Source organism: Lissotriton helveticus, chromosome 11, assembly GCF_964261635.1.
Source record: "Lissotriton helveticus chromosome 11, aLisHel1.1, whole genome shotgun sequence".
Taxonomy (NCBI): Eukaryota; Metazoa; Chordata; class Amphibia; order Caudata; family Salamandridae; genus Lissotriton; species Lissotriton helveticus.
Window position 1 is genome coordinate 709,838,689 of NC_136072.1, and position 23,252 is coordinate 709,861,940.

The window sequence follows — 23,252 nt, forward strand, 5'->3', positions numbered from 1 at the left end:
GCAAGCGAAATAAGTGAGGGCAACAGAGCACTGCTGGTACCTGCCCCTTCCTTCGGTTACTTTATTTTTTAGGTCTCGGTCTGACGTGAGCAGCGAATGGCTCGTATACGTCAACATGGAGCTGCAATGGCCGAGTGGTTAAGGCGTTGGACTCGAAATCAATGGGGTTTCCCTGCGCAGGTCCGAATCCTGCTTGCAGCCTCGTGCGAGTTTGCATGAACACCATTTGGTTTGATAAGGAAATGTTCACTTCTCGTTACTCAATCCTCATCAAGTAACAGAGTTAAACAGCAAAAACTCAAACTAAATGTAAACATTAAGACAATTTCAACACTGAGGAAGTGTTTTAGAGAGCAGGTGGCTCGGAAGGGTTCGTAGTCTGGACCTGTCCTGCCTGATCTTGACGAGTCACGAAAAGAGTAATTTTGTTATGTAGCGTATCTTGTTTAGGCTTTTGGACTCTTTCTGAGTACACTTAAGGGCCCATTCCAGAGCCGTAATATAGGGAAAAGAGGGCAGAAATGTGCAGTGATTGATTACTGCTCATCTGTGCCCTGTCACTCACTTTGAGTGATGCGTGTTGCTATTTTTATTAATTGTATGAAAGCATGCGAAATAAGTGAGGGAGACAGGGCACTGCTGGTACGTGCCCTGTCCTTCCGTTACTTTAATTTTTAGGTCTCGGCCTGATGTGAGCAGCGCATGGCTCGTATACGACAACAGTGACATAAAAACTCACGCAGCTGCGATGGCCGAGTGGTTAAGGCATTGGACTTGAAATCCAATGGGGTTTCCCCGCGTAGGTTCGAATCCTGCTTGCAGCGTCATGAGATTTTGCATGAACACCATTTGGTTTAGTTAAGTAAATGTTCACTTCTCGTTATGCAATCCTCATCAAGTCACAGAGTTAAACGGCAAAAACTCAAACTATATGTAAACATTGAGACAATTTCTACACCCAGGAAGTGTTTCAGAGAGCAGGTGGCTAGGAATGGTTTGTAGTCTGGACCTATCCTGCCTGATATAGACAAGTCAGGAAAAGAGTAATTTTTTTTATGAAGCGTGTCTTGTTTAGGCTTTTGGACTTTTTCTGAGTACACTTAAGGGCCCGTTGCCACCGCCATATTAGAGGGAAAAGAGGGTAGAAATGCACAGTGAATGATTACCGCTCATCTGTGCCCTGTCACTCACTTTGAGTGATACGTGTTGCTATTTTTATTAATTGTATGAAAGCATGTGAAATAAGTGAGGGCAACAGGGCACTGCTGGTTCCTGCCCCGTCCTTTTGTTACTTTATTTTTTAGGTCTCGGCCTGACGTGAGCAGCGCATGGCTCATATACGACAACAGTGACATCATACTCATGGAGCTGCGATGGCCGAGTGGTTAAGGCGTTGGACTCAAAATTCAATGGGGTTTCCCTGCGCAGGTTCGCATCCTGCTTGCAGCCTCGTGCGATTTTGCATGAACACCATTTGGTTTGATAAGGAAATGTTCACTTCTCGTTACGCAATCCTCATCAAGTAACAGAGTTAAACAGCAAAAACTCAAACTAAATGTAAACATTAAGACAATTTCAACACTCAGGAAGTGTTTTAGAGAGCAGGTGGCTCGGAAGGGTTCGTAGTCTGGACCTGTCCTGCCTGATTTTTTTATGTAGCGTGTCTTGTTTAGGCTTTTGGACTCTTTCTGAGTACACTTAAGGGCCCATTCCAGAGCCGTAATATAGGGAAAAGAGGGCAGAAATGTGCAGTGATTGATTACTGCTCATATGTGACCTGTCACTCACTTTGAGTGATGCGTGTTGCTATTTTTATTGATTGTATGAAAGCATGCGAAATAAGTGAGGGAGACAGGGCACTGCTGGTACGTGCCCTGTCCTTCCGTTACTTTAATTTGTAGGTGTCGGCCTGATGTGAGCAGCGCATGGCTCGTATACGACAACAGTGACATCATACTCACGCAGCTGTGATGGCCAAGTGGTTAAGGCGTTGGACTTGAAATCCAATGGGGTTTCCCCCCGTAGGTTCGAATCCGGCTTGCAGCGTCATGACATTTTGCATGAACACCATTTGGTTTAGTTAACTAAATGTTCACTTCTCGTTATGCAATCCTCATCAAGTCACAGAGTTAAACGGCAAAAACTCAAACTAGATGTAAACTTTGAGACAATTTCTACACCCAGGAAGTGTTTTAGAGAGCAGGTGGCTAGGAAGGGTTTGTAGTCTGGACCTGTCCTGCCTGATCTAGACAAGTCAGGAAAAGAGTAATTTTTTTTTATGAAGCGTGTCTTGTTTAGGCTTTTGGACTTTTTCTGAGTACACTTAAGGGTCCGTTGCCACCGCCGTAATAGAGGGAAAAGAGGGCAGAAATGTGCAGTGATTGATTACTGCTCATCTGTGACCTGTCACTCACTTTGAGTGATGCGTGTTGCTATTTTTATTGATTGTATGAAAGCATGCGAAATAAGTGAGGGAGAAAGGGCACTGCTGGTACGTGCCCTGTCCTTCCGTTACTTTAATTTGTAGGTGTCGGCCTGATGTGAGCAGCGCATGGCTCGTATACGACAACAGTGACATCATACTCACGCAGCTGCGATGGCCGAGTGGTTAAGGTGATGAACTTGAAATCCAATGGGGTTTCCCCGCGTAGGATCGAATCCTGCTTGCAGCGTCATAAAATTTTGCATGAACACCATTTGGTTTAGTTAACTAAATGTTCACTTCTCGTTATGCAATCCTCATCAAGTCACAGAGTTAAACGGCAAAAACTCAAACTAAATGTAAACATTAAGACAATTTCAACACTCAGGAAGTGTTTTAGAGAGCAGGTGGCTCGGAAGGGTTCGTAGTCTGGACCTGTCCTGCCTGATCTTGATGAGTCACGAAAAGAGTAACTTTTTTTATGTAGCGTGTCTTGTTTAGGCTTTTGGACTCTTTCTGAGTACACTTAAGGGCCCATTCCAGAGCCGTAATATAGGGAAAAGAGGGCAGAAATGTGCAGTGATTGATTACTGCTCATCTGTGACCTGTCACTCACTTTGAGTGATGCGTGTTGCTATTTTTATTGATTGTATGAAAGCATGCGAAATAAGTGAGGGAGACAGGGCACTGCTGGTACGTGCCCTGTCCTTCCGTTACTTTAATTTGTAGGTGTCGGCCTGATGTGAGCAGCGCATGGCTCGTATACGACAACAGTGACATCATACTCACGCAGCTGCGATGGCCGAGTGGTTAAGGTGTTGGACTTGAAATCCAATGGGGTTTCCCTGCGTAGGTTCGAATCCTGCTTGCAGCGTCATGAAATTTTGCATGAACACCATTTGGTTTAGTTAACTAAATGTTCACTTCTCGTTATGCAATCCTCATCAAGTCACAGAGTTAAACGGCAAAAACTCAAACTAGATGTAAACTTTGAGACAATTTCTACACCCAGGAAGTGTTTTAGAGAGCAGGTGGCTAGGAAGGGTTTGTAGTCTGGACCTGTCCTGCCTGATCTAGACAATTCAGGAAAAGAGTAATTTTTTTTTATGAAGCGTGTCTTGTTTAGGCTTTTGGACTTTTTCTGAGTACACTTAAGGGCCCGTTGCCACCGCCGTAATAGAGGGAAAAGAGGGTAGAAATGCACAGTGAATGATTACCGCTCATCTGTGCCCTGTTACTCACTTTGAGTGATACGTGTTGCTATTTTTATTAATTGTATGGAAGCATGTGAAATAAGTGAGGGCAACAGGGCACTGCTGGTTCCTGCCCCGTCCTTATGTTACTTTATTTTTTAGGTCTTGGCCTGACGTGAGCAGCGCATGGCTCATATACGACAACAGTGACATCATTCTCATGGAGCTGTGATGGCTGAGTGGGTAAGGCGTTGGAATCGAAATCCAATGGGGTTACCCTGCGCAGGTTTGAATCCTGCTTGCAGCGACGTATGATTTTGCATGAACACCATTTGGTTTGTTGAGGAAATGTTCACTTCTCGTTAGTCAATGCTCATCAAGTCACAGAGTTAAACAGCAAAAATTCAAACTAAATGTAAACATTAAGACAATTTCAACACTCAGGAAGTGTTTAAGAGAGCAGGTGGTTTGGAAGGGTTCGTAGTCTGGACCTGTCCTGCCTGATCTTGACGAGTCACAAAAAGAGTAATTTTTTTATGTAGCGTGTCTTGTTTAGGCATTTGGACTCTTTCTGAGTACTCTTAAGTGCCCATTCCCAGCGCCGTAATATAGGGAAAAGAGGGTAGGAATGTGCAGTGATTGATTACTGCTCATCTGTGCCCTGTCACTCACTTTGAGTGATGCGTGTTGCTATTTTTATTAATTGTATCAAAGCATGCGAAATGAGTGAGGGCAACAGGGCACTGCTGGTACCTGCCCCGTCCTTCCGTTACTTTAGTTTTTTAGGTCTCGGTCTGACGTGAGCAGCGCATGGCTCATATACGACAACAGTGACATTATACTCATGGAGCTGTGATGGGCGAGTGGTTAAGGCGTTGGACTCAAAATCCAAAGGGGTTTCCCTGCGCAGGTTCGAATCCTGCTTGCAGCATCGTGAGATTTTGCATGAATGCCATTTGGTTTGGTTAAGTAAATGTTCACTTCTTGTTATGCAATCCTCATCAAGTCACGGAGTTAAACGGCAAAAACAATAACTAGATGTAAATATTGAGACAATTTCCACACCCAGGAAGTGTTTTAGAGAGCAGGTGGCTCGGAAGGGTTCGTAGTCTAGACCTGTCCTGCCTGATCTAGACGAGTCACGAAAAGAGTACGTTTTTTATGTAGCGTGTCTTGTTTAGGCTTTTGGACTCTTTCTGAGTACTCTTAAGGGCCCATTCCCAGCGCCGTAATACAGGGAAAAGAGGGCAGAAATGTGCAGGGATTGATTACCGCTCATCTGTGCCCTTTCACTCACTTTGAGTGATGCGTGTTGCTATTTTTATTAATTGTATGAAAGCATGCGAAATAAGTGAGGGAGACAGGGCACTGCTGGTACATGCCCCGTCCTTCCGTTACTTTAATTTTTAGGTCTCGGCCTGACGTGAGCAGCGCATGGCTCGTATACGACAACAGTGACATCATACACATGCAGCTGCGATGGCCGAGTGGGTAAGGTGTTGGACTTGAAATCCAATGGGGTTTCACCGCGTTGGTTCGAATCCTACTTGCAGGGTCATGAGATTTTGCATTAGCACCATTTGGTTTAGTTAAGTAAATGTTCACTTCTCGTTATGCAGTCCTCTTCAAGTCACAGAGTTTCAAGTTTTTATTATTATGTTTTCGGCTCTCAAACGAGGGCCACATATAACAATCATATACTTAAACACAAACATATACAATATTAAAATACAAAATCATTCAAGAAAACACCACATGAACACAGCCCGGAGAAACACAAATTACCATTACAGGTTTCATTAATAAATGTCTAAAAAACTCCTAAAAAAATTTAAAATTTTGAAGCAAAACATTTCATTGGGTGGACAGTAAAGGGCATGGAAAAAAGTATTTACATTAAGAATTCCTAATTGTAAGCAAATAGATCTCAACCATTTAGAACGAAATGGGCGTAGTATAGGACAAATAAACAAAACATGATTTCGGTCTTGGACTGCCTTATTACAAAAATTACATATGGGGGATGTTCCATACCACTTTGCTAATAAAGAGTTTAAAGGAAGTAAATCGTGTCGCAAGAGGTACCATAACCTTCGTACTCGATGTGGGATATTCCAGGAGACATACTGCTGGGCCAGCTTTATTGAATACGAATTTAAGAGTAGTTCCCCCTCCTTCTTTCCATGTAAGGTAGACATATCCAATTTAAAGCAGAGTTCCCAAGATGCGTATTTCAGCTGAGACTTTAGTTGAGACGGAGAAAGTAAAAACAAAGTATTTTCCTCCAACTCTAACAATTTTACAGCTGTTCTGAAGTTTTTTACTAATAATGAGAACTCATTTAAATTGCCCAGCAGTTCCTTTTTTATATATGCCCGTAAGGAACCTGGATCACCTCTGGCCAAACAGGCCACCCATCTTACTAGGGCAATCAACCCCTGTACCCAACAGCTCCGGAGGCCAAATTCCAGCCTACATGCTGACACTGAGCAAGCTGTATTAAAAGAAGAAATTCTTCTCAAAACCTTTCCCTCCATTAAATGCAGAAAACCCCAATGTCTTAATTCCACCAATTCTAATCCATAAAGCAGAGTTGCAGGGATTTTTGCATTATACACTTCCAAAAAACGAGCAAAGTGTCTTTTCCCTGTAGCAGAGTACAGCGAGCATAACCCCATACCATGAGACAGTGCCTTACTCGAATTATGTTCAATATGAGGTCTTTCACTTAGGTTAGCTGCGATTATTTTACCTAAAAAGGGGTAAGTTTTAACCACCTCTAGTCTCTGACCACCAATAGCCCATCCAAAGTCTACAGATCTACATTTTTTCTTTCCAGTGATACACATAATTTTGCTTTTGGACACATTAATCTTCATGAAATGTCCTTCCGCAAATAAGTGTAAAGCTTGTAGGCGATTAGCTAAGCCCTTAGGAGTTAGATCTAAAATGAGGATATCATCCGCATACATTAAGACAGAAATGGATGAACCTCCAACCACCGGGGCTAAACCAACACCTGCAGCAATAGAAGCAGGAAGGTCCGCAATATATAGCGAAAACAACATGGGGGCCAGTAGACACCCCTGTTTTAACCCGTTTAGAGATGGGATGGACTGAGAAAGACCCCTTTCTCCACCTTGTAACACCTTACACCAGGTATTCGAGTGAAGAGATCTTACGAGTTCCAGTAGATGGGACGGCATACCCATTACAGCAAGCTTTCTCCACAGCGTTGGACGATCCACCTTGTCAAACGCTGTGGAGAAGTCTACAAATGCCGCATATACCCCACCTCCCCGGATTCGTACATATTTGTCCGTAATCACTTGAAGAGCAGTCAAATTATCAAGTGTACCATGTTTTTTACGGAACCCAGTCTGTTCCAAAGGTAAAATGTTATTTGCCTCCACCCAATCTGTAATTAATAATAAAAGGCATTTAGCAAAAACTTTTCCAACCGCGTCCAATAGAGCGATCAAACGATAGTTCATGGGTTTATCCCGCTCGCCCTTCTTAAATAGGGGTATTAATATACTTCCCTTCCAAGAAATAGGGACTGATCTTAATAAGAAGCATGCTTTAAACAAGGGGAAAAGAATCCTACTCCAAGTAGTAACATCCTGTTTCAAAACTGAAATGGGCAACTCATCTGGTCCCAACGCTCCGGAAGAGCGCATACTCTTAATCGCCAAAGCAATAGAATTCTCAGATGGCGGCTCCATAACGGACCTACTGTCCCAAAGAAGATCACTATCCTCACCCCTTATGCCATTTGATGCATACAGATTCAATAAGAATAAACGCCAGACATCCTCAGGAATAGAAACGGGAGTAGGGGAAGTTCTTACACCACACCCCTTACCAATTATGGACCAAAAATCTCTGGATTTACCATAGGTAGAAGCCTCCCTTAGGCTAATCCAGAGAGAGTCTTCTTTTTCTTTCTTTAGTTTTGCTCTCACTCTGGTCCTCTTTCTTTTTAATAAGGATAACTTATTTTTTGTTTCCATGGATCTAAACAGAAATTGTTGCCTCACTAATTTATTTATTTATTTATTTAAAGGCAACAATAAACTAGGGACAAAATTCACTTTCTTGGAATATCTAAGCTTCTTTGCAAGTGCAATAAGCTTTTTCATAAAATTTTCAAAGCGAAGAAATTCCATACCCTGCCATTCTTTTAGTTCAAGTAGGGTTTCTGCAAGGATAGTTTGTAAACCCTTCATAGTCGTCGGGTTCCAGTAACATCTACCTGACCTACCAAGCAGAGAAAGTCCACCAGTACTTAAAGACCATGTATCCGTAACCTGAGGTTGTAATAAAAGAGTTATATTAATCACGTTATGATCGCTCATAGAAGTTTGAGAGACCATTAAATCCTGAATGAGAAAAAAAGAGACGTAGTCCATAATTACATAATCGAGGATAGATTCCCCCTTAGGAGACCTATGAGTAAATTTAGCGGGATTATCGGATGCCATCCTACCATTTACAATCAACCCATCTGAATGGCTAAGTTCTTGCAGCAATATTTTTCCTCTTTTGTTAGTTTTTATTTTTCTTGGCAAAGTAGATTGCGGTATATTATAAGCCTCTTCTTTAAACTTATTTCTAAACAGATTTATGCTTGAATGGGACACTTTACTATTCAAATCGCCCACAAGTAAAATATAAGGGGGTTGGTCACATTCTAGTAGCTGTTTAACATATGAAAACATTTGCTTCATTACAATATTAAAACCATCTTCTGGCGGGATGTATGCATTGATGATTACTAGAGAACGCAGGCTGCCTACACTAATTAAATTATTAATGGTTATAGCTTGAAAAAGGTTGCTTTTGTCAACATAATGAGAGAATTGCCATTGCAGTGCATTAGACAGGAGACAGGCAATTCCCCCTTTTGCATGACCTTTTTTAGCCGGCGCAGCTGCTGCCTCTAGCACAAAATAGTCCTTTCCCCCATCTAGGCCATTTTTACACCAAGTTTCTTGGATGCATATCACATCTGCATTTAAAGAAAATAAAAAGTCAAGTTTCTCCGGACTATTAGACACCCCTGCTGCATTCCAGGATAATACTTTTAATTGAGTGCTAAAGATGTTGAAACAGTTTTGGATTATCCGAGTTTTTATTAGACAAAACTCCTGGAAGCCAATTCCACCGGTGATTGTCTTCTATTATGGGAGCAGTCATATTCAGAGGAGTAGGCAAAATCTGGGAAACCATACGTTTGCCTCTCAAGACCCTAATTTGCAAATCTTTAATAGATTTAGACATATTCTCCTGCCTGACACCCGGCTTTGTGGCCCCTTCTCTAGGGAGGATATCCCTTCCAGTATGTAGAAAGGGTAACACATCTATCCCTCTACATTGAAATGATTCTGCCTGTTGTAACACAAGATTAACTATTATCTTAGAATAAAATTTTGCCCGTACACATAGACCATTTTCGTACCCTACTAAGGAAACCAAATCAATGTCATTCGACTGAATTAATTTTAAACAATCAATATCTTTACAACAATTGAGCAACCATGACCTATTTAGGTATAAATCAGAATCAAATAATGGCAAGAAGTCCAAAGTCAAGGTGTCCACATATGAATTAGACATTTTAAATTGTAGAGAAGGAGAGTTTATAGCAACATCAACTGGTAGTTGAAAGATAGGCGCCGATGGATTAAGTACTCCTGATACAGAAGGCATAATTCTCATTTCTTCTTCAATTGGAACACTGGGCGGTGTTAAATTATTCTCTTGAAGATGGACTTCCACAGTGTTGGTACCATTATTACGAGCACTAATCACAATTTGACCCAGTCCTACTGGCAAAACATTAATGTAGAACTGTAAACAGCTATAGATTGTCAAATGATCGTACTAATCATACCTCTAATTACAGAGATTATTACTCTGTTTCAGTCTATTGCCATAAATAAAAGGTAGCCCGTCTCTGATAGACACGTAACCAGACAACACAGTACAAACATCCACTAGAAGGACAACATTTGAAAAAAGTGTGAATAGCTAGATGACACCTCACGGGCGCACCACCAATGGGACCCGTGGTTGGTACTCACCAGGATGGCCCTGTTCTCATCATCGGTGTCAAATAGCTTAACGTAAACGTGTCCGAAAACCCAAAGGAAAGAGGGAGACAGTGAATGGTGCAGTGTACGCAAAACTTATATGTGACAAAGACTAACAACGTTCAACATATAACACAAAAAATACTGCGCAACAAGCTACAACAACCTTTTTACTCATATTTTCTTGTTGCTTACAGTAAACATGTAAAATAAAAGGAGGGGTACGAATACTACCTATCGATTCGTACTCAGCTCACAGCCGACATGTTTCATTGCCTTAGGTATTTTATCAGGCAATTTCTTCAGGGCAAACGAAAAATTAGGGTGCCACTGCCAGCGATACTGTGCTTTAAATGCTGGGAGGCACCTTTAGCTTTCATACCGTTACCAATATGGCTATGTTAAAATCCTGGACCCACTTCCAAACGGTAAGTATGGTCTTGCCTCCCTTCTATTTTCATCATTATTACGAGAACAATTAACTACAGAACCATTGGTACCATCGATCACCTTGTTAGAAAAAATATCCAATAGAGATTTATCTTCAATCTCTGGCTCATTATAGTCTTCATTGATCATATGTTTTTGGAAAATGATTTGCCTCTGTTTTTTTTTCTTGTACTTACGAACAGGTTTCCTGTTTTTCCCTTTATTCTTTCTACTTTTAATAACTTTTCCGTTTTCATCAGAATTCACTTCAGGTTCCTTTCTTTCAGTGATAAAAATTGGGAATAACTCTTTTCCCACCGTGAGATCCACCTCCTCCAAACTTTCCTCTTTTAGGATTGGTTCTAATATCTGCATACCATTAGAAACAGAAGGGATGGAATTCCCTAAGGACTCATTTTTTTAACCATTTCTGGCATCACTGCAGGAGCATTTCTTTCGGATAAATTATTGCTGTCAAAAGGAAAAACAGTCTCCGGGACAACAGTAGTCCCATTTTCTGCACTTTTTGCCAACAATACCTTCAGAATCTGGGTAACTGAGTCCAAGGTACAGTCAGAATTCCCAACAAATTTGCTCAATAAAGACAGTATGGAGGACAACAAGTGTTCTAATGCTATTAAACAATCAGAGATAGGTCTATCTTCTTTCGGCAATCCAGAAGCGGCAATGGGGCAAATACCGGATAGATTAAGTAATAAACTCCTAGAATCATTCTGTAATGAAGGAATGTCATCAGATGTTATAGAGGGAGTACTACTATATAGCAATAATCCTGACGGAGTTGCTCCCGATGCCGCCTTACTGGGATTCAAATGATTCAAATTTCCATCCTCCATGTAACGGCCACATAATTCAAGGTCAATACTAGACAAGAAGGATTCTCCTTTTATAGCCACATCGGGACATTCTGCACCGAAGGGAGTGTTAGATCGAAGTGTAATTGTATCTTTTATATTATTCTCAGGCATTTCTCCCCCTGAAGTGTATACTGAAAGATTAGCCACAGAGGATGCTAGTTTAGGGAACAATAAGTCTTTTTCCACCACTGATGGCGCCCCCACCAAAGGCGCCATCTGAGTACCACCTATCTCCGGGATTACTACAGGTTGTTCCCATAATTGCAATAACTGCTTCTGACCCTTCATTAAAACCCCATTGTCAAATTTATTCCTCAAGGGGTTAGATCTGGTTTTTGTACATGACCTTCCCCCTAGGACTCTTCCGGAACGTAGTTTTTTTGCAGTCATCCTTCACAAATGAAGCAGCCAGACAGCAGAATATGGTTCAGATATTATATATAGCAATCACTGAGTATTACACAGAGTCCTTTATTATGCAACTAGTGAATGCTCATCAGTGTCCACATATATCTCCTATCGGGCGTCCCAAAAAGGCACTCTACACAAATCACTTGCAAATGAATATAACGTGGCCCAGCCCAGCCTACCTCAGCCACTGAGGGCCATAGAGGGCCCGCTCTTTGCCCGGTCTTCGCCCGCTCTTCCGTCCGTGCGCGTCCCGCGTACGCGTCTAAAGGCTGGGTTTGGTAGGAAGAGGAGGTGGGCGGGAAGAGGCACCAGGTGCGCGGAGTGGTGTAGCGCAAGCGCTCCTGGTCCTCGCAGTCCCGCTCCCGGTCTCAGCAGCACTGTAAGATTGGCCTCCTGATGTCAGTAGTGACTGAGCACACGGGCTCCCAAGTCACAGGCAGGACTCTCAAATACGGGTTTCACAAGGCAAGAAAGGGTTTCTTCACAATGCGACTGCGAGCGGCTCCCGCGGAGCGGGGGCCGCGAGTCGTCTTATGCTCACACAGAGGAGGGGGCGGGAAGAGGCACCAGGTGCGCGGAGTGGTGTAGCGCAAGCGCTCCTGGTCCTCGCAGTCCCGCTCCCGGTCTCAGCAGCACTGTAAGATTGGCCTCCTGATGTCAGTAGTGACTGAGCACACGGGCTCCCAAGTCACAGGCAGGACTCTCAAATACGGGTTTCACAAGCCAAGAAAGGGTTTCTTCACAATGCGACTGCGAGCGGCTCCCGCGGAGCGGGGGCCGCGAGTCGTCTTATGCTCACACAGAGGAGGGGGCGGGAAGAGGCACCAGCTGCGCGGAGTGGTGTAGCGCAAGCGCTCCTGGTCCTCGCAGTCCCGCTCCCGGTCTCAGCAGCACTGTAAGATCGGCCTCCTGATGTCAGTAGTGACTGAGCACACGGGCTCCCAAGTCACAGGCAGGACTCTCAAATACGGGTTTCACAAGGCAAGAAAGGGTTTCTTCACAATGCGAGTCATCTTATGCTCACACAGAGGAGGGGGCGGGAAGAGGCACCAGGTGCGCGGAGTGGTGTAGAGCAAGCGCTCCTGGTCCTCGCAGTCCCGCTCCCGGTCTCAGCAGCACTGTAAGATTGGCCTCCTGATGTCAGTAGTGACTGAGCACACGAGCTCCCAAGTCACAGGCAGGACTCTCAAATACGGGTTTCACAAGGCAAGAAAGGGTTTCTTCACAATGCGACTGCGAGCGGCACAGAGTTAAACGGCAAAAACTCAAACTAGTTGTAAACATTGAGACAATTTCTACACCCAGGAAGTGTTTTACAGAGCAGGTGGCTCGGAAGGGTTTGTAGTCTGGACCTGTTTGCCTGATCTAGACAAATCACGAAAAGAGTAATATTTTTTCATGAAGCGTGTCTTGGTTAGGCTTTTGGACTTTTTCTGAGTACACTTAAGGGCCCGTTGCCACCGCCGTAATAGAGGGAAAAGAAGGTATAAATGCACAGTGAATGATTACCGCTCATCTGTGCCCTGTCACTCACTTTGAGTGATACGTGTTGCTATTTTTATTAATTGTATGAAAGCATGTGAAATAAGTGAGGGCAACAGGGCACTGCTGGTTCCTGCCCCGTCCTTTTGTTACTTTATTTTTTAGGTCTCGGCCTGACGTGAGCAGCGCATGGCTCATATACGACAACAGAGACATCATACTCATGGAGCTGCGATGGCCGAGTGGTTAAGGCATTGGACTCGAAATTCAATGGGGTTTCCCTGCGCAGCTTCGCATCCTGCTTGCAGCATCGGGCGATTTTGCATGAACACCATTTGGTTTGTTAAGGAAATGTTCACTTCTCGTTACGCAATCCTCATCAAGTCACAGATTTAAACAGCAAAAACTCAAACTAAATGTAAACATTACGACAATTTCAACACTCTGGAAGTGTTTTAGAGAGCAGGTGGTTTAAAGGGTTCGTAGTCTGGACCTGTCCTGCTTGATCTTGACGAGTCACGAAAAGAGTCATTTTTTTTTTGTAGAGTGTCTTGTTTAGGCTTTTGGACTCTTTCTGAGTACACTTAAGGGCCCAGTCCCAGCGCTGTAATATAGGGAAAAGAGGGTAGAAATGCGCAGTGATTGATTACTGCTCATCTGTGCCCTGTCACTCACTTTGAGTAATACGTGTTGCTATTTTTATTAATTGTATGAAAGCAAGCGAAATAAGTGAGGGCAACAGAGCCCTGCTGGTACCTGCCCCTTCCTTTGGTTACTTTATTTTTTAGGTCTCGGTCTGACGTGAGCAGCGAATGGCTCGTATACGACAACATGGAGCTGCAATGGCCGAGTGGTTAAGGCGTTGGACTCGAAATCAATGGGGTTTCCCTGCGCAGGTCCGAATCCTGCTTCCAGCCTCGTGCGATTTTGCATGAACACCATTTGGTTTGATAAGGAAATGTTCACTTCTCGTTACGCAATCCTCATCAAGTAACAGAGTTAAACAGCAAAAACTCAAACTAAATGTAAACATTAAGACAATTTCAACACTCAGGAAGTGTTTTAGAGAGCAGGTGGCTCGGAAGGGTTCGTAGTCTGGACCTGTCCTGCCTGATCTTGACGAGTCACGAAAAGAATAATTTTGTTATGTAGCGTATCTTGTTTAGGCTTTTGGACTCTTTCTGAGTACACTTAAGGGCCCATTCCAGAGCCGTAATATAGGGAAAAGAGGGCAGAAATGTGCAGTGATTGATTACTGCTCATCTGTGCCCTGTCACTCACTTTGAGTGATGCTTGTTGCTATTTTTATTAATTGTATGAAAGCATGCGAAATAAGTGAGGGAGACAGGGCACTGCTGGTACGTGCCCCGTCCTTCCGTTACTTTAATTTTTAGGTCTCGGCCTGATGTGAGCAGCGCATGGCTCGTATACGACAACAGTGACGTCATACTCACGCAGCTGCGATGGCCGAGTGGTTAAGGCGTTGGACTTGAAATCCAATGGGGTTTCCCCGCGTAGGTTCGAATCCTGCTTGCAGCGTCATGATAATTTGCATGAACACCATTTGTTTTAGTTAAGTAAATGTTCACTTCTCGTTATGCAATCCTCATCAAGTCACAGAGTTAAACGGCAAAAACTCAAACTATATGTAAACATTGAGACAATTTCTACACCCAGGAAGTGTTTCAGAGAGCAGGTGGCTAGGAATGGTTTGTAGTCTGGACATGTCCTGCCTGATCTAGACAAGTCAGGAAAAGAGTATTTTTTTTTTATGAAGCGTGTCTTGTTTAGGCTTTTGGACTTTTTCTGAGTACACTTAAGGGCCCGTTGCCACCGCCGTAATAGAGGGAAAAGAGGGTAGAAATGCACAGTGAATGATTAACGCTCATCTGTGCCCTGTCACTCACTTTGAGTGATACGTGTTGCTATTTTTATTAATTGTATGAAAGCATGTGAAATAAGTGAGGGCAACAGGGCACTGCTGGTTCCTGCCCCGTCCTTTTGTTACTTTATTTTGTAGGTCTCGGCCTGACGTGAGCAGCGCATGGCTCATATACGACAACAGAGACATCATACTCATGGAGCTGCGATGGCCGAGTGGTTAAGGCGTTGGACTCGAAATTCAATGGGGTTTCCCTGCGCAGGTTCGCATCGGGCGATTTTGCATGAACACCATTTGGTTTGTTAAGGAAATGTTCACTTCTCGTTACGCAATCCTCATCAAGTCACAGAATTAAACAGCAAAAACTCAAACTAAATGTAAACATTACGACAATTTCAACACTCTGGAAGTGTTTTAGAGAGCAGGTGGTTTAAAGGGTTCGTAGTCTGGATCTGTCCTGCTTGATCTTGACGAGTCACGAAAAGAGTCATTTTTTTTTTGTAGAGTGTCTTGTTTAGGCTTTTGGACTCTTTCTGAGTACACTTAAGGGCCCAGTCCCAGCGCTGTAATATAGGGAAAAGAGGGTAGAAATGCGCAGTGATTGATTACTGCTCATCTGTGCCCTGTCACTCACTTTGAGTGATACGTGTTGCTATTTTTATTAATTGTATGAAAGCAAGCGAAATAAGTGAGGGCAACAGAGCCCTGCTGGTACCTGCCCCTTCCTTCGGTTACGTTATTTTTTAGGTCTCGGTCTGACGTGAGCAGCGAATGGCTCGTATACGACAACATGGAGCTGCAATGGCCGAGTGGTTAAGGCGTTGGACTCGAAATCAATGGGGTTTCCCTGCGCAGGTCCGAATCCTGCTTCCAGCCTCGTGCGATTTTGCATGAACACCATTTGGTTTGATAAGGAAATGTTCACTTCTCGTTACGCAATCCTCATCAAGTAACAGAGTTAAACAGCAAAAACTCAAACTAAATGTAAACATTAAGACAATTTCAACACTCAGGAAGTGTTTTAGAGAGCAGGTGGCTCGGAAGGGTTCGTAGTCTGGACCTGTCCTGCCTGATCTTGACGAGTCACGAAAAGAGTAATTTTGTTATGTAGCGTATCTTGTTTAGGCTTTTGGACTCTTTCTGAGTACACTTAAGGGCCCATTCCAGAGCCGTAATATAGGGAAAAGAGGGCAGAAATGTGCAGTGATTGATTACTGCTCATCTGTGCCCTGTCACTCACTTTGAGTGATGCTTGTTGCTATTTTTATTAATTGTATGAAAGCATGCGAAATAAGTGAGGGAGACAGGGCACTGCTGGTACGTGCCCCGTCCTTCCGTTACTTTAATTTTTAGGTCTCGGCCTGATGTGAGCAGCGCATGGCTCGTATACGACAACAGTGACGTCATACTCACGCAGCTCGATGGCCGAGTGGTTAAGGCGTTGGACTTGAAATCCAATGGGGTTTCCCCGCGTAGGTTCAAATCCTGCTTGCAGTGTCATGATATTTTGCATGAACACCATTTGGTTTAGTTAAGTAAATGTTCACTTCTCGTTATGCAATCCTCATCAAGTCACAGAGTTAAACGGCAAAAACTCAAACTATATGTAAACATTGAGACAATTTCTACACCCAGGAAGTGTTTCAGAGAGCAGGTGGCTAGGAATGGTTTGTAGTCTGGACATGTCCTGCCTGATCTAGACAAGTCAGGAAAAGAGTATTTTTTTTTTATGAAGCGTGTCTTGTTTAGGCTTTTGGACTTTTTCTGAGTACACTTAAGGGCCCGTTGCCACCGCCGTAATAGAGGGAAAAGAGGGTAGAAATGCACAGTGAATGATTACCGCTCATCTGTGCCCTGTCACTCACTTTGAGTGATATGTGTTGCTATTTTTATTAATTGTATGAAAGCATGTGAAATAAGTGAGGGCAACAGGGCACTGCTGGTTCCTGCCCCGTCCTTTTGTTACTTTATTTTTTAGGTTTCGGCCTGACGTGAGCAGCGCATGGCTCATATACGACAACAGAGACATCATACTCATGGAGCTGCGATGGCCGAGTGGTTAAGGCGTTGGACTCGAAATTCAATGGGGTTTCCCTGCGCAGGTTCGCATCCTGCTTGCAGCATCGGGCGATTTTGCATGAACACCATTTGGTTTGTTAAGGAAATGTTCACTTCTCGTTACGCAATCCTCATCAAGTCACAGAATTAAACAGCAAAAACTCAAACTAAATGTAAACATTACGACAATTTCAACATTCTGGAAGTGTTTTAGAGAGCAGGTGGTTTAAAGGGTTCTTAGTCTGGACCTGTCCTGCTTGATCTTGACGAGTCACGAAAAGAGTCATTTTTTTTTTGTAGAGTGTCTTGTTTAGGCTTTTGGACTCTTTCTGAGTACACTTAAGGGCCCAGTCCCAGCGCTGTAATATAGGGAAAAGAGGGTAGAAATGCGCAGTGATTGATTACTGCTCATCTGTGCCCTGTCACTCACTTTGAGTGATACGTGTTGCTATTTTTATTAATTGTATGAAAGCAAGCGAAATAAGTGAGGGCAACAGAGCCCTGCTGGTACCTGCCCCTTCCTTCGGTTACTTTATTTTTTAGGTCTCGGTCTGACGTGAGCAGCGAATGGCTCGTATACGACAACATGGAGCTGCAATGGCCGAGTGGTTAAGGCGTTGGACTCGAAATCAATGGGGTTTCCCTGCGCAGGTCCGAATCCTGCTTCCAGCCTCGTGCGATTTTGCATGAACACCATTTGGTTTGATAAGGAAATGTTCACTTCTCGTTACGCAATCCTCATCAAGTAACAGAGTTAAACAGCAAAAACTCAAACTAAATGTAAACATTAAGACAATTTCAACACTCAGGAAGTGTTTTAGAGAGCAGGTGGCTCGGAAGGGTTCGTAGTCTGGACCTGTCCTGCCTGATCTTGACGAGTCACGAAAAGAGTAATTTTGTTATGTAGCGTATCTTGTTTAGGCTTTTGGACTCTTTCTGAGTACACTTAAGGGCCCATTCCAGAGCCGTAATATAGGGAAAAGAGGGCAGAAATGTGCAGTGATTGATTACTGCTCATCTGTGCCCTGTCACTCACTTTGAGTGATGCTTGTTGCTATTTTTATTAATTGTATGAAAGCATGCGAAATAAGTGAGGGAGACAGGGCACTGCTGGTACGTGCCCCGTCCTTCCGTTACTTTAATTTTTAGGTCTCGGCCTGATGTGAGCAGCGCATGGCTCGTATACGACAACAGTGACATCATACTCACGCAGCTGCGATGGCCGAGTGGTTAAGGCGTTGGACTTGAAATCCAATGGGGTTTCCCTGCGTAGGTTCGAATCCTGCTTGCAGTGTCATGATATTTTGCATGAACACCATTTGGTTTAGTTAAGTAAATGTTCACTTCTCGTTATGCAATCCTCATCAAGTCACAGAGTTAAACGGCAAAAACTCAAACTATATGTAAACATTGAGACAATTTCTACACCCAGGAAGTGTTTCAGAGAGCAGGTGGCTAGGAATGGTTTGTAGTCTGGACATGTCCTGCCTGATCTAGACAAGTCAGGAAAAGAGTATTTTTTTTTTATGAAGCGTGTCTTGTTTAGGCTTTTGGACTTTTTCTGAGTACACTTAAGGGCCCGTTGCCACCGCCGTAATAGAGGGAAAAGAGGGTAGAAATGCACAGTGAATGATTTCCGCTCATCTGTGCCCTGTCACTCACTTTGAGTGATACGTGTTGCTATTTTTAATAATTGTATGAAAGCATGTGAAATAAGTGAGGGCAACAGGGCACTGCTGGTTCCTGCCCCGTCCTTTTGTTACTTTATTTTTTAGGTCTCGGCCTGACGTGAGCAGCGCATGGCTCATATACGACAACAGAGACATCATACTCATGGAGCTGTGATGGCCGAGTGGTTAAGGCGTTGGACCCGAAATTCAATGGGGTTTCCCTGCGCAGGTTCGCATCCTGCTTGCAGCATCGGGCGATTTTGCATGAACACCATTTGGTTTGTTAAGGAAATGTTCACTTCTCGTTACGCAATCCTCATCAAGTCACAGAATTAAACAGCAAAAACTCAAACTAAATGTAAACATTACGACAATTTCAACACTCTGGAAGTATTTTAGAGAGCAGGTGGTTTAAAGGGTTCATAGTCTGGACCTGTCCTGCTTGATCTTGACGAGTCACGAAAAGAGTCATTTTTTTTTTGTAGAGTGTCTTGTTTAGGCTTTTGGACTCTTTCTGAGTACACTTAAGGGCCCAGTCCCAGCGCTGTAATATAGGGAAAAGAAGGTAGAAATGCGCAGTGATTGATTACTGCTCATCTGTGCCCTGTCACTCACTTTGAGTGATACGTGTTGCTATTTTTATTAATTGTATGAAAGCAAGCGAAATAAGTGAGGGCAACAGAGCCCTGCTGGTACCTGCCCCTTCCTTCGGTTACTTTATTTTTTAGGTCTCGGTCTGACGTGAGCAGCGAATGGCTCGTATACGACAACATGGAGCTGCAATGGCCGAGTGGTTAAGGCGTTGGACTCGAAATCAATGGGGTTTCCCTGCGCAGGTCCGAATCCTGCTTCCAGCCTCGTGCGATTTTGCATGAACACCATTTGGTTTGATAAGGAAATGTTCACTTCTCGTTACGCAATCCTCATCAAGTAACAGAGTTAAACAGCAAAAACTCAAACTAAATGTAAACATTAAGACAATTTCAACACTCAGGAAGTGTTTTAGAGAGCAGGTGGCTCGGAAGGGTTCGTAGTCTGGACCTGTCCTGCCTGATCTTGACGAGTCACGAAAAGAGTAATTTTGTTATGTAGCGTATCTTGTTTAGGCTTTTGGACTCTTTCTGAGTACACTTAAGGGCCCATTCCAGAGCCGTAATATTGGGAAAAGAGGGCAGAAATGTGCAGTGATTGATTACTGCTCATCTGTGCCCTGTCACTCACTTTGAGTGATGCTTGTTGCTATTTTTATTAATTGTATGAAAGCATGCGAAATAAGTGAGGGAGACAGGGCACTGCTGGTACGTGCCCCGTCCTTCCGTTACTTTAATTTTTAGGTCTCGGCCTGATGTGAGCAGCGCATGGCTCGTATACGACAACAGTGACGTCATACTCACGCAGCTGCGATGGCCGAGTGGTTAAGGCGTTGGACTTGAAATCCAATGGGGTTTCCCCGCGTAGGTTCGAATCCTGCTTGCAGCGTCTTGATATTTTGCATGAACACCATTTGGTTTAGTTAAGTAAATGTTCACTTCTCGTTATGCAATCCTCATCAAGTCACAGAGTTAAACGGCAAAAACTCAAACTATATGTAAACATTGAGACAATTTCTACACCCAGGAAGTGTTTCAGAGAGCAGGTGGCTAGGAATGGTTTGTAGTCTGGACATGTCCTGCCTGATCTAGACAAGTCAGGAAAAGAGTATTTTTTTTTTATGAAGCGTGTCTTGTTTAGGCTTTTGGACTTTTTCTGAGTACACTTAAGGGCCCGTTGCCACCGCCGTAATAGAGGGAAAAGAGGGTAGAAATGCACAGTGAATGATTACCGCTCATCTGTGCCCTGTCACTCACTTTGAGTGATATGTGTTGCTATTTTTATTAATTGTATGAAAGCATGTGAAATAAGTGAGGGCAACAGGGCACTGCTGGTTCCTGCCCCATCCTTTTGTTACTTTATTTTTTAGGTCTCGGCCTGACGTGAGCAGCGCATGGCTCATATACGACAACAGAGACATCATACTCATGGAGCTGCGATGGCCGAGTGGTTAAGGCGTTGGACTCGAAATTCAATGGGGTTTCCCTGCGCAGGTTCGCATCCTGCTTGCAGCATTGGGCGATTTTGCATGAACACCATTTGGTTTGTTAAGGAAATGTTCACTTCTCGTTACGCAATCCTCATCAAGTCACAGAATTAAACAGCAAAAACTCAAACTAAATGTAAACATTACGACAATTTCAACATTCTGGAAGTGTTTTAGAGAGCAGGTGGTTTAAAGGGTTCGTAGTCTGGACCTGTCCTGCTTGATCTTGACGAGTCACGAAAAGAGTCATTTTTTTTTTGTAGAGTGTCTTGTTTAGGCTTTTGGACTCTTTCTGAGTACACTTAAGGGCCCAGTCCCAGCGCTGTAATATAGGGAAAAGAGGGTAGAAATGCGCAGTGATTGATTACTGCTCATCTGTGCCCTGTCACTCACTTTGAGTGATACGTGTTGCTATTTTTATTAATTGTATGAAAGCAAGCGAAATAAGTGAGGGCAACAGAGCCCTGCTGGTACCTGCCCCTTCCTTCGGTTACTTTATTTTTTAGGTCTCGGTCTGACGTGAGCAGCGAATGGCTCGTATACGACAACATGGAGCTGCAATGGCCGAGTGGTTAAGGCGTTGGTCTCGAAATCAATGGGGTTTCCCTGCGCAGGTCCGAATCCTGCTTCCAGCCTCGTGCGATTTTGCATGAACACCATTTGGTTTGATAAGGAAATGTTCACTTCTCGTTACGCAATCCTCATCAAGTAACAGAGTTAAACAGCAAAAACTCAAACTAAATGTAAACATTAAGACAATTTCAACACTCAGGAAGTGTTTTAGAGAGCAGGTGGCTCGGAAGGGTTCGTAGTCTGGACATGTCCTGCCTGATCTTGACGAGTCACGAAAAGAGTAATTTTGTTATGTAGCGTATCTTGTTTAGGCTTTTGGACTCTTTCTGAGTACACTTAAGGGCCCATTCCAGAGCCGTAATATTGGGAAAAGAGGGCAGAAATGTGCAGTGATTGATTACTGCTCATCTGTGCCCTGTCACTCACTTTGAGTGATGCTTGTTGCTATTTTTATTAATTGTATGAAAGCATGCGAAATAAGTGAGGGAGACAGGGCACTGCTGGTACGTGCCCCGTCCTTCCGTTACTTTAATTTTTAGGTCTCGGCCTGATGTGAGCAGCGCATGGCTCGTATACGACAACAGTGACATCATACTCACGCAGCTGCGATGGCCGAGTGGTTAAGGCGTTGGACTTGAAATCCAATGGGGTTTCCCCGCGTAGGTTCGAATCCTGCTTGCAGCGTCATGATATTTTGCATGAACACCATTTGGTTTAGTTAAGTAAATGTTCACTTCTCGTTATGCAATCCTCATCAAGTCACAGAGTTAAACGGCAAAAACTCAAACTATATGTAAACATTGAGACAATTTCTATACCCAGGAAGTGTTTCAGAGAGCAGGTGGCTAGGAATGGTTTGTAGTCTGGACATGTCCTGCCTGATCTAGACAAGTCAGGAAAAGAGTATTTTTTTTTTATGAAGCGTGTCTTGTTTAGGCTTTTGGACTTTTTCTGAGTACACTTAAGGGCCCGTTGCCACCGCCGTAATAGAGGGAAAAGAGGGTAGAAATGCACAGTGAATGATTACCGCTCATCTGTGCCCTGTCACTCACTTTGAGTGATATGTGTTGCTATTTTTATTAATTGTATGAAAGCATGTGAAATAAGTGAGGGCAACAGGGCACTGCTGGTTCCTGCCCCGTCCTTTTGTTACTTTATTTTTTAGGTCTCGGCCTGACGTGAGCAGCGCATGGCTCATATACGACAACAGAGACATCATACTCATGGAGCTGCGATGGCCGAGTGGTTAAGGCGTTGGACTCGAAATTCAATGGGGTTTCCCTGCGCAGGTTCGCATCCTGCTTGCAGCATCGGGCGATTTTGCATGAACACCATTTGGTTTGTTAAGGAAATGTTCACTTCTCGTTACGCAATCCTCATCAAGTCACAGAATTAAACAGCAAAAACTCAAACTAAATGTAAACATTACGACAATTTCAACATTCTGGAAGTGTTTTAGAGAGCAGGTGGTTTAAAGGGTTCGTAGTCTGGACCTGTCCTGCTTGATCTTGACGAGTCACGAAAAGAGTAATTTTTTTTTTGTAGAGTGTCTTGTTTAGGCTTTTGGACTCTTTCTGAGTACACTTAAGGGCCCAGTCCCAGCGCTGTAATATAGGGAAAAGAGGGTAGAAATGCGCAGTGATTGATTACTGCTCATCTGTGCCCTGTCACTCACTTTGAGTGATACGTGTTGCTATTTTTATTAATTGTATGAAAGCAAGCGAAATAAGTGAGGGCAACAGAGCCCTGCTGGTACCTGCCCCTTCCTTCGGTTACTTTATTTTTTAGGTCTCGGTCTGACGTGAGCAGCGAATGGCTCGTATACGACAACATTGAGCTGCAATGGCCGAGTGGTTAAGGCGTTGGTCTCGAAATCAATGGGGTTTCCCTGCGCAGGTCCGAATCCTGCTTCCAGCCTCGTGCGATTTTGCATGAACACCATTTGGTTTGATAAGGAAATGTTCACTTCTCGTTACGCAATCCTCATCAAGTAACAGAGTTAAACAGCAAAAACTCAAACTAAATGTAAACATTAAGACAATTTCAACACTCAGGAAGTGTTTTAGAGAGCAGGTGGCTCGG

General features: G+C 43.6%; 19 non-coding genes across 19 annotated transcripts; all 19 read left to right on the forward strand.

The window, feature by feature from the left end:
• The first annotated feature begins 120 nt into the window (after positions 1–120).
• Positions 121–201, forward strand: TRNAS-CGA (transfer RNA serine (anticodon CGA)). The gene has a single exon. It is a non-coding gene; the product is annotated as a tRNA-Ser (tRNA).
• Positions 202–742: 541 nt separating this feature from the next.
• Positions 743–824, forward strand: TRNAS-UGA (transfer RNA serine (anticodon UGA)). The gene has a single exon. It is a non-coding gene; the product is annotated as a tRNA-Ser (tRNA).
• Positions 825–1,367: 543 nt separating this feature from the next.
• Positions 1,368–1,449, forward strand: TRNAL-CAA (transfer RNA leucine (anticodon CAA)). The gene has a single exon. It is a non-coding gene; the product is annotated as a tRNA-Leu (tRNA).
• Positions 1,450–1,964: 515 nt separating this feature from the next.
• TRNAS-UGA (transfer RNA serine (anticodon UGA)) lies at positions 1,965–2,046 on the forward strand. The gene has a single exon. It is a non-coding gene; the product is annotated as a tRNA-Ser (tRNA).
• Positions 2,047–2,590: 544 nt separating this feature from the next.
• Positions 2,591–2,672, forward strand: TRNAS-UGA (transfer RNA serine (anticodon UGA)). The gene has a single exon. It is a non-coding gene; the product is annotated as a tRNA-Ser (tRNA).
• Positions 2,673–3,214: 542 nt separating this feature from the next.
• Positions 3,215–3,296, forward strand: TRNAS-UGA (transfer RNA serine (anticodon UGA)). Its single transcript has one exon. It is a non-coding gene; the product is annotated as a tRNA-Ser (tRNA).
• A 544-nt stretch (positions 3,297–3,840) lies between these two features.
• Positions 3,841–3,922, forward strand: TRNAS-CGA (transfer RNA serine (anticodon CGA)). Its single transcript has one exon. It is a non-coding gene; the product is annotated as a tRNA-Ser (tRNA).
• Positions 3,923–4,464: 542 nt separating this feature from the next.
• On the forward strand, positions 4,465–4,546 carry TRNAL-CAA (transfer RNA leucine (anticodon CAA)). Its single transcript has one exon. It is a non-coding gene; the product is annotated as a tRNA-Leu (tRNA).
• Positions 4,547–5,088: 542 nt separating this feature from the next.
• Positions 5,089–5,173, forward strand: TRNAS-UGA (transfer RNA serine (anticodon UGA)). The gene has a single exon. It is a non-coding gene; the product is annotated as a tRNA-Ser (tRNA).
• Positions 5,174–13,138: 7,965 nt separating this feature from the next.
• TRNAS-CGA (transfer RNA serine (anticodon CGA)) lies at positions 13,139–13,220 on the forward strand. Its single transcript has one exon. It is a non-coding gene; the product is annotated as a tRNA-Ser (tRNA).
• Positions 13,221–14,367: 1,147 nt separating this feature from the next.
• Positions 14,368–14,449, forward strand: TRNAS-UGA (transfer RNA serine (anticodon UGA)). The gene has a single exon. It is a non-coding gene; the product is annotated as a tRNA-Ser (tRNA).
• A 1,759-nt stretch (positions 14,450–16,208) lies between these two features.
• On the forward strand, positions 16,209–16,289 carry TRNAS-UGA (transfer RNA serine (anticodon UGA)). The gene has a single exon. It is a non-coding gene; the product is annotated as a tRNA-Ser (tRNA).
• A 544-nt stretch (positions 16,290–16,833) lies between these two features.
• Positions 16,834–16,915, forward strand: TRNAS-CGA (transfer RNA serine (anticodon CGA)). Its single transcript has one exon. It is a non-coding gene; the product is annotated as a tRNA-Ser (tRNA).
• A 1,147-nt stretch (positions 16,916–18,062) lies between these two features.
• TRNAS-UGA (transfer RNA serine (anticodon UGA)) lies at positions 18,063–18,144 on the forward strand. Its single transcript has one exon. It is a non-coding gene; the product is annotated as a tRNA-Ser (tRNA).
• A 544-nt stretch (positions 18,145–18,688) lies between these two features.
• TRNAS-CGA (transfer RNA serine (anticodon CGA)) lies at positions 18,689–18,770 on the forward strand. The gene has a single exon. It is a non-coding gene; the product is annotated as a tRNA-Ser (tRNA).
• Positions 18,771–19,917: 1,147 nt separating this feature from the next.
• TRNAS-UGA (transfer RNA serine (anticodon UGA)) lies at positions 19,918–19,999 on the forward strand. Its single transcript has one exon. It is a non-coding gene; the product is annotated as a tRNA-Ser (tRNA).
• A 544-nt stretch (positions 20,000–20,543) lies between these two features.
• On the forward strand, positions 20,544–20,625 carry TRNAS-CGA (transfer RNA serine (anticodon CGA)). Its single transcript has one exon. It is a non-coding gene; the product is annotated as a tRNA-Ser (tRNA).
• A 1,147-nt stretch (positions 20,626–21,772) lies between these two features.
• Positions 21,773–21,854, forward strand: TRNAS-UGA (transfer RNA serine (anticodon UGA)). Its single transcript has one exon. It is a non-coding gene; the product is annotated as a tRNA-Ser (tRNA).
• Positions 21,855–22,398: 544 nt separating this feature from the next.
• Positions 22,399–22,480, forward strand: TRNAS-CGA (transfer RNA serine (anticodon CGA)). The gene has a single exon. It is a non-coding gene; the product is annotated as a tRNA-Ser (tRNA).
• Positions 22,481–23,252: the final 772 nt, after the last annotated feature.